This window comes from Pan paniscus, chromosome 5 (assembly GCF_029289425.2).
Source record: "Pan paniscus chromosome 5, NHGRI_mPanPan1-v2.0_pri, whole genome shotgun sequence".
In the NCBI taxonomy this organism is placed as follows: domain Eukaryota; kingdom Metazoa; phylum Chordata; class Mammalia; order Primates; family Hominidae; genus Pan; species Pan paniscus.
The window spans coordinates 135,003,002-135,012,666 of record NC_073254.2 but is presented as its reverse complement, the minus strand read 5'-3'; positions in this window follow the sequence as shown (position 1 = coordinate 135,012,666).

The window sequence follows — 9,665 nt, the reverse complement described above, 5'->3', positions numbered from 1 at the left end:
GAGAGATCCGCTGTTAGTCTGATGGGCTTCCCTTTGAGAGTAACCCGACCTTTCTCTCTGGCTGCTGTTAACATTTTTTCCTTCATTTCAACTTTGGTGAATCTGACAATTGTGTGTCTTGGAGTTGCTCTTCTCGAGGAGTATCTTTGTGGCGTTCTCTGTATTTCCTGAATTTGAACGTTGGCCTGCCTTGCTAGATTGGGGAAGTTCTCCTGGATAATATCCTGCAGAGTGTTTTCCAACTTGGTTCCATTCTCCCTATCACTTTCAGGTACACCAGTCAGACGTAGATTTGGTCTTTTCACATAGTCCCATGTTTCTTGGAGGCTTTGCTCGTTTCTTTTTATTCTTTTTTCTCTAAACTTTCCTTCTCACTTCATTTCATTCATTTCATCTTCCATTGCTGATACCCTTTCTTCCAGTTGATCACATCGGCTCCTGAGGCTTCTGCATTCTTCACGTAGTTCTTGATCCTTGGTTTTCAGCTCCATGAGCTCCTTTAAGCACTTCTCTGTATTGTTTATTCTAGTTATATATTCTTCTAAATTTTTTTCAAAGTTTTCAACTTCTTTGCCTTTGGTTTGAATGTCCTCCCGTAACTCAGAGTAATTTGATCGTCTGAAGCCTTCTGCTCTCAGCTCGTCAAAGTCATTCTCCATCCAGCTTTGTTCCATTGCTGATGAGGAGCTGCGTTCCTTTGGAGGAGGAGAGGCGCTCTGATTTTTAGAGTTTCCAGTTTTTCTGTTCTTTTTTTTCCCCATCTTTGTGGTTTTATCTACTTTTGGTCTTTGAAGATGGTGATGTACAGATGGGTTTTTGGTGTGGATGTCCTTTCTGTTTGTTAGTTTTCCTTCTAACAGAAAGGACCCTCAGCTTCAGGTCTGTTGGAGTGCCCTGCAGTGTGAGGTGTCAGTGTGCCCTTGCTGGAGGGTGCCTCCCGGTTAGGCTGCTCGGGGGTCAGGAGTCAGGGACCCACTTGAGGACGCAGTCTGCCCGTTCTCAGATCTCCAGCTGCGTACTGGGAGAACCACTGCTCTCTTCAAAGCTCAGATGGAAATGCAGAAATCACCCGTCTTCTGTGTCACTCAGGCTGGGAGCTGTAGACCGGAGCTGTTCCTATTCGGCCATCTTGGCTCCTCCCCCGCTGGAAAATGATATCTATATTTCTATTGGAGTATTTGTATTTTACTTGATGATGACTAATCCAAAAGTTAGTTATTGCTGAAAAAAAGAACTGTATTATTGAAGAAAAAAGTATGTACTAATAGATTAAGTATATTACTGTATATTAAATTTACAGATTGAAAATATTGAGATAAAGTTTTTATCTTTTATAGTGAGAAATCGTAAATATATTCTCAACAAAAATAGTACGAAACAAATACACACCTAGCAAATCAAAAAACAAATTAATGAGAAAGGCATCTAAAAAAACAAATAAAAGAAAAATAGAAAACTTGCCGACAAAATGATGACAGAAGTTTGAACATATTAGAGATGCCAATAAAGTTAAGTAAATTAACCTCATTGAATGGTTAAGTTTCTTAGGATGGGCTTTAAAAATAAAATGACTCAAGTACCCAACAGTTTTTAAATAGAGGCAAAATTAAAATAAAATCTTACAGAGAAAATAAAAGTATACATGTAATTTAAAGAACATTTGAGAAAGTTTTACAAAAGAGAAAAAAAATGAATGGGTATTTTCAAGCTATTTTTAAGTGTATGAGTCTAGAAGTTTTCTTTTTTTTTTTTTTTTTTTTTTTTTTTTGAGACACAGTTTTGCTCTTTTGCCCAGGCTGGAGTGCAATGGCACAATCTCGGCTTACTGCAACCTCCACCTCTCCGGTTCAAGTGATTCTCCTGCCTCAACCTCCCGAGCAGCTGGGATTACAGGCTCCTGCCACCACACCCAGCAAATTTTTGTATTTTTTTTTTTTTTTTTTTTTTGAGACGGAGTCTCGCTCTGTCGCCCAGGCTGGAGTGCAGTGGCGCGATCTCGGCTCACTGCAAGCTCCGCCTCCCGGGTTCACGCCATTCTCCTGCCTCAGCCTCCCGAGTAGCTGGGACTACAGGCGCCCGCTACCACGCCTGGCTAATTTTTTGTATTTTTAGTAGAGACGGGGTTTCGCCTTGTTGGCCAGGCTGGTCTCAAACTCCTGACCTTGTGATCCGCCGGCCTCGGCCTCCCAAAGTGCTAGGATTACAGGCGTGAGCCACCACGGCTGGCCTCTTTTTAATTTGATACTAGAACAAAATAAAACAATTAGATCGCATAGTCTGTAATATAAACATACCTATATGGATGTATAAGATTGAATAATAATTAAGGAATGAACTGTTCAATAAATTTAGTATTGGGGAAAAATCAAGTTTGCTGGCTTGCAATTCATACAATACCAAATTGAATTCTATGTTATTTAAATATTTAAAAGTGAGAAATGAAAGCACAATAAACTAGAAGAAAGTAGATGTAAATTGTTCATTGATTCTGGGGTGGGAAAGTTTTCCTAAGCTTTCAAAGAATGATAAAAAGTATCAATGTAAATAGGCAAACTTGGCAATGTATAAACAAAAGCATTTAGATGCAAAAGAACACCATAAATAAGTTATAAGGCAATTTAAAAACTAGAAACATATGGGTCACAAATATGACAAACGTTAGGTTAGTGCCTTATATGAAGAGGTCGTAAAATAGATAGGAAAGCACTAATAAACCATTAAAGGGCCATGAACAGACAATTCCCAGAAGATCCATCTTCACTGGTAATGAAAGAGATTAATATTAAAACAGCAATGACATTGTTTCAATGTAAAATTAGCTAAAAATTTTGTAATTTGTAATTCTCAATATGACTGAAGAAAAGGTGAAACAGTCACTCTTCTACCCTCCAAGTGAGAGTTCATTACATGAACTTTTATTCATTGGGAAACACATGTGAAGAATTTTTAAAAATCGCCTCACTTGCCCTTTTATTTTCAATATTTTCTAAAAAATAAATCACATATGGCCAGGCACCGTGGCTCACACCTGTAATCCTAACATTTTGGGAGGCTGTGGTGGGCAAATTGCTTGAACCCAAGAGTTCAAGACCAGCTTGGGAAATATGGTGACACCCTGTCTCTACAAAAAAAAATTCAAAAAATTACCCTGGCATGGTGGCTGACGCCTGTAGTGCAAGCTGTCCAGGAGGCTGAGGGAGGAACACTTGAGCCCAGCAGGTCGAGGCTGCAGTGAGCTGTGATTGCACCATTGCACTCCAGCCTGGGCGACAGAGTGAGACCATGTCTCAAAAAAAAAAAAAAAAGAAAGAAAGAAAAATAAATAATTATATATAGATTTATGTATATGACTTTTATATAGAATAATATTTGTTGAATTGTTATTTATAAAAGAAAACATTAGAAATAGTTTCTATAGGTTCTTGGTAAGTTATAGAACATAAATATAAGGGAAAGGGAAAAGTATATTCATTAAAATGTGCTGAAACAGTATTTAATGGGATGGACATGGAAAAATGGACAATGGAAATGTTAGTTATGTAATATTTAGTAAAAAATATATATAACCATCTGCAATAGTGATACAAATATATATATCTGGAGGGAAAAGTGGAAGAAAATATGCCAATATATGGATCATTACTTTTGAAATGTTAAAACACTGCTAATTTGTGTTTTTATTTTTATGCCTTCAGTAATTATTCCTAATGACTATGACTTTTGTTATCAGGAAAAAGTAGCATAAAATACAAATATCAGGAAAAAAGGTGATATGGGCTGGAGAGCAGACACAGCCTTCAGAGGCCAGGTACCATGATGGCCCATGGCTGCCCTCCAGAGCACCTACACAGCTTATCACTTGCAGCCAGTATCACTGCATTCACATCAGAGCCAGAGTGCCTAGGTGGGGGCAAGTGCTCATAGTCAGCATATTTGCCACCCTTAAAATATTTGTTTGTAACTTAATATATTTGTATATATGTACATATATACATAACACACATTCATGAAGATATACATTTCTCTCTCTTTATATATATGTATATTTCTCTTTTGTGAGTACATATGTTAGGGAGGGCTTGTACACATAAACTACTGAATTTATGAGTCAGAGGGCATCAAACATGGCTAAACGTCAGAATTACCTGGGAGACCTTTAAGTAAAAAATGACATACCCAAGCCTTATCCACAGATATTCACATTCAGTAGGTCTGGGAGGTGGGAACTGGACATCATTTTTAAGTCTTTACGGCTCCCCATGTGTAGAGTCGAGAATCATTGCACATGGAATTAAAAAAAGGATTTTCACTTGCAGCCAAATACTTCAATACTATGTTCAATAACTCCTATAGTGCATTTAGGTATTACAATGCTATTCAATTAAGCCCCAATGATGATGTCTTGGTCTTCTGGACAAAATGATGAAACGTTTTAAAGACATTAAAAGCAAATATTTTAATTTTTTTGAATAGTATGCTCTTCAATAACATCCAATAGTGGCTTTTGGGAGTTTTCAATTAAATCTTTGAGCAACTTTATAAATGTTGACTCACATTTCAGATCAGGGTGCTAGGAGGTGCTTTAGGTGTAACAAGTCCTCTCAGATTATTAGCAAATATTCTGCAACTTTGTGTATGTTGAGGTCTCAAATACCTCTAATAAGTGGTCATCCTTTCCCCAAGGGTAAGAAGGAACTACTTTAGGAGAAGGAAGCCTAGTAAAGACTAGTTTCAGCCAGCTTGGGTGGATTTCAATGTGGGCCTCACTGTTTATTCACTGAATTTCAATTTCAGGAGTGATGGTAAGAATTAAAAGTGAGGCTCCCTGTGAATCTCCAAGTAGAGGATGCACTAGAACCGGTCCTACCCTCCCCTGTGTTTTCCACTTCAACTGCCTGGTCCATGCTCCAATACATATAATGCTCTTATTATTTTTCATCATTTCCTGTGGGATGTTTTCTTTGGGTCTCTAGTGAGATCCACCACCATACTGTATGCTCTGTTTATTGCAGAACTAAATGAAGCATGCCGGGCAGCATCTGAAAACAATTAAAAATAATTGAAATGAGCTGTGGACTCTACTAGTCTCATTAAGTTTTTTATTTCAGCCTCTACACATTGGGAGATTTAGATCTGAAACTCCAATCCCTGTGGCCTCCTGCTGGCAGGAGAGATTCCCCTTCCCAGGGCAGATAAAGGGCCATCAGTTTTCAGTGTTAAGGCTGCACTCAAAACGATCAGGAAGGGAAAAGGCCTGATCACTGCCAAGAGGATTCTGTGGGAGGAGATGTCGTTCTCCACTAGCTGCCTTTGAGCAGCTGCTTTATGAATTAATAAACATCACTATGAATATGCACACTTCTCTTATTAAGAATTCACAAGCGTATTAATCAGTCAGCTCAATGAAACTCAAGGTATTAAAGTTAGCTTTTCTGTTGTCTTTCTTTGAGAGAGACAGAGAGAGAGAGAGACAGAAAAAGACAGAGAGTGAGAAAGAGCCAGGCAGCCAGACAGACAGACAGAAGAGACAGAGAGAAAACCAAAATATTTCAATTATTTCTCTATATAAGGAGGCAAGACAATAAAAAAAAATGTTAAGTTACTGAAATGAGATCATATTTCAAAAGTCCTCATTAAGGTAACTTGGATATAACAGTCTAAATATCTTAAAAGTTATATTGGAACCCATTTGATGGTTTAGTTACATGAAAATAACATGCATGCTTTTCTACAGAATAAGTTAGTTATCCTAGGAGATACTGTTACTGAGTGGCAAAAAAAAAAAAAAATCATTTTTTGTAACTAGAAAGGTCAGGGAAATTTAGCTGTGAGGTAATTATTCTTATTCAGATATTTAACATGATTCAGTGACAGGTATGAGGAAATGAGATTAGCTCTTTCCATGAAGAATGACTCAGATGTGAGCTTGGAATAATGTGTGTATAAGGAAGATAAAGGTAGGTATTTTATTAAAGTGATGGTACTTGTGAAGATTATTCCATAGGCAGCACTATGCATTTGCATGTTTGACATAAAATAGCACTGGGAAGATTCCAAGTATAATTGACCTTTTAATTTTCCCTATTTCAGAAGGATCTGATTACCCCTAAGCTCATCTTAAAATGTTCTTCTCCTTTCAACTTTAGAACTGATATTACAATTTATTCTGGATGATCACGTTGATGGGACTAGGAGAATTAGAATCCCTTTAGTTTGTTTCTGTGAGTAAATTAGCTACAAGGGAAAACATTTTTTTCCGATAGAGGATCTTTTTCACTTAATAGTATAAATTCATGATTCTCCACATCAATTCTACATTAGGCAACAAGCCCTCCTTCCTGCCTCATCTAAAGAAAAACAAGAACTTTCCAGTTTCTTTCCTCATACAAAGCATTTTGTTTATAATAATAATAGCCAGCACTTATTAAATACCTACTATGCACCAGTCATTGTTCTCAGTGGCTTACATGCTCTTTCTCATACCAGACAGCTGCCTATGCGGTAAAATATTATTATTATTTTGATTTTGGTTTTTACACATAAGGAAAGTATAACTGACGATGAAAAATAATTAGCTTATATAATGTTTAAAGGCAGAGCTAGAACTCAGACCCTGACATTTTAGCTCTTGCATCTGTGTTCTTAACCATCATACCTACTACGTTTATGGATATTGTCCACACTGCACTGGCCTGATTTAGATGCAAAATCCAGAAGAGAGGAGAGAAGAGACACCCTTGAGGTACTGAAACAAGCTCAAAAAGTCTGGAAAGGGGGAAGAATAGATTATGAGGAAGTTACTCGTATAAGATGAAGACTAAATCAGGATCTGGAATTCTAAGGGTCTTGTGCTCCTTGTAAAGGAGGATGAACTGTATCCTAAGGCCATGGAAGTCTTTCAGAGTGTTTCAATCATGGCAGTTGAATGGTCAGGCTTGACATTTCAAACAAACACTGACTGTAAACTGATGAGGAGAAGCAGAGAATAGATTAAGAGGATACAATCATGGTCCATTCACAGATACAGATGGCTATGTTTTTTGCCCTGAGCGTGCTGGGAGAATGTAGTTAAACATTATGTGTTGATAGATGAAGTTCTAAGAAAGAGTAGGTGACAATATGTGTGTGAATTATAGTAGGCCCTAAATATATTTTATTTCCCTTTTTTCAAAAAGATAAGTGAATAAATTTTCCAGAATTCTCCTATTAGTACATATTCAAGTAAGCAAGTACCAGAAGCCCAGGAAAAGATTATAGGTTGTAGGGGATTGGATATGGAATGTTATGGGAACATTTAATAGTTCGGTGTAACTTTTTCTAGTTGTGTCACTCTTCTTCCTCCTAGTCCTATAGCTAACACTAATTTCCACGGCTGTATGAAATTGCAACCCTCTATTGAGGTGAATGTGAAAATGATTTTGAGATGATTACGGCTCTATATAATTATGTTTCTTGCATCATAAATTGCAGATTTATACTATTAAGACAGTTTAAGGAAAGATAGCAATCAAGACTAGATGAAATAGCATAAAACACAAAATTCTCTGTATCCTTAAAATCTTTTTTTAAATCATTTTTGTTATTCTTCCACTTGTTCAGAAATAAGAAATCTTACCTATAGGTTACAGTCCCTTTTTGAAATTCTGGTATATTGGAAGTGACTCCTGCTGTCATGAGAAAAAAAATGGGAATTAGAATCTGAGAATTAAAAGATTCAGTACAGAACAAAGACTAGAATTTATTTTTATGAAACAGTCTTAGTGTGGATTAAAAAAAAAATTCTTAAAGGCTTGGTATTTTTTACCTGTTAGCAGGGAGTGAAAAATAACTATGATGTGAATAACTCTTGAATTATGTTTTCAAAGGAAGTGATATTGAGACAAGAAGTCTTCTTCTGATTGAAGGTTTTTCTCAATTGAAGGGTTCGTGGTCTCACAGGCTTCAAGGAATGAAGCCGTGGACCACAGCAGCGAGTGTTACAGCTCAATTAGAGAAACATACAGACCCAAAGAGTGTGCGGCACCAAGGTTTATTAAAGTGAAAGTAAAGTAAAAGCAAAAGTAAAGCTTCCACGTGGTGGAAGGAGACCCGGAAGGATTTCCGTTTCTGGCTTGGGTGTCTTATGCTTATATCCCCTTATGACTCCTCCCCTTTTCCTTTTTCTGTCCCATAGGATTAGCTTATTTTCTATCCGCTTGTGGGTTGGCAGGCCTGATTGGTTAAAAACATCAGGCTGCAGCTAAAGCTTAAACTCCCTATATGATTGGGTGAAGTTTCAATCACTTAGTTTGCAGCGGTGACTCATTTTTGCTTAGGAGAAAGTCCCCTTTGATTGGTTGAAGTTTCAATCCCTTAGCTTGCAGCTATGACTCATTTTGGCTTAGGGGAATGTCCCCTTAGGGAAGTCCCTGTTGACCCAGGAAGTCTAGCCAACTTAGCCACTTAGTGCCTCAGTACCCACTCTCAACAGGAAAGCCCAAGTGCTGTTGAGAAGTTGGGCAATGATCATTCTAGCTACTTCCTGCTGAACTGGGGCATAGAAGGGGATCTGCAGTTGAGGGTTCCTCAGGAGGGGAGTCTTCAGTGTCGTGGTGTTAGAACAGGTTGGTAGGTCAGTCTAGGGGTCCTCGATAGTAGGTGCTAGTGGTGGTCATTTGGGGCTCCATTTGTAGAACCATTTGCAGTTTCATGGATTCTATTCTGGAAGAGACAAATTTTACAAGGAGATTAAAAATGCAGGGTCCAAAGATAAGCAGCATCACAATAGCCATCAAGGGTCCCAAGAAGGGGAGAAGCCAGGGCATCCATTGGTTGACAATACTCCAAGATCCTGTGTTTTGGAGCTCTTGTGCCCAGTGCTGTATTGAGTCTCGAAGCTCTTTAACCTTCTTGGTGACAATTTCACATTGATTAACGAAATAACAGCACTCTTCTAGAAAAAGACAGTTTCCACCTCTTTTGGCTGTTAATAAATCTAAGGCTCTCCAATTTTGAAGGGCTACTGCTGCTAAAGAGTTAAGCTGGCTTTGTAAGTTGACCAGTGAATCTGTGACTCATTCCATGTCATAATTTAACTCTTGTGATAATTTGTAATAGAATTGGGTGGATGTGGTAATGCCTCCAATGCCGGTTCCTAGTCCTCCTAGTATCCCAGCCCCGATAACGAATGGCAGGACAGTCCATGTAAGCTGAGATGCTGGGTTTGACAGATCTTTAAAGGCAAATAAGAAGTGAGAGTCAGGATGCCGAGGGATGCAGAAAAAGTATCCTTAAGATCTAGGACTATAAACCATTTTGCTTCTTCTGATATCTGGGAGAGTAGAGTATAAAGATTGGGTACAACTGGATACAGAGAAACAACTGCCTCATTGATAATTCTGAGGTCTTGCACTAACCTCCATTGTCCATTGGGGTTTTTTATGCCTAGAATAGGAGTGTTGCATGGACTGTTGCATGGCTTTACTAATCCCTGTGCTTTTAGGTCTTTGACGATCTTTTGTAACCCTTGTTGGGCTTCTGGTCTGAGGGGGTACTGCCTTTGATAAGCAAAGGAGGTAGGATCCTTTAATTTAACTTGAAATGGACAAGCATTTTTTGCTCGTCCATATTGTCCTTCCTCTGCCCAAGCTTCAGGATTAACTCCCTCCTCGAGTAGAGGGCAGCAA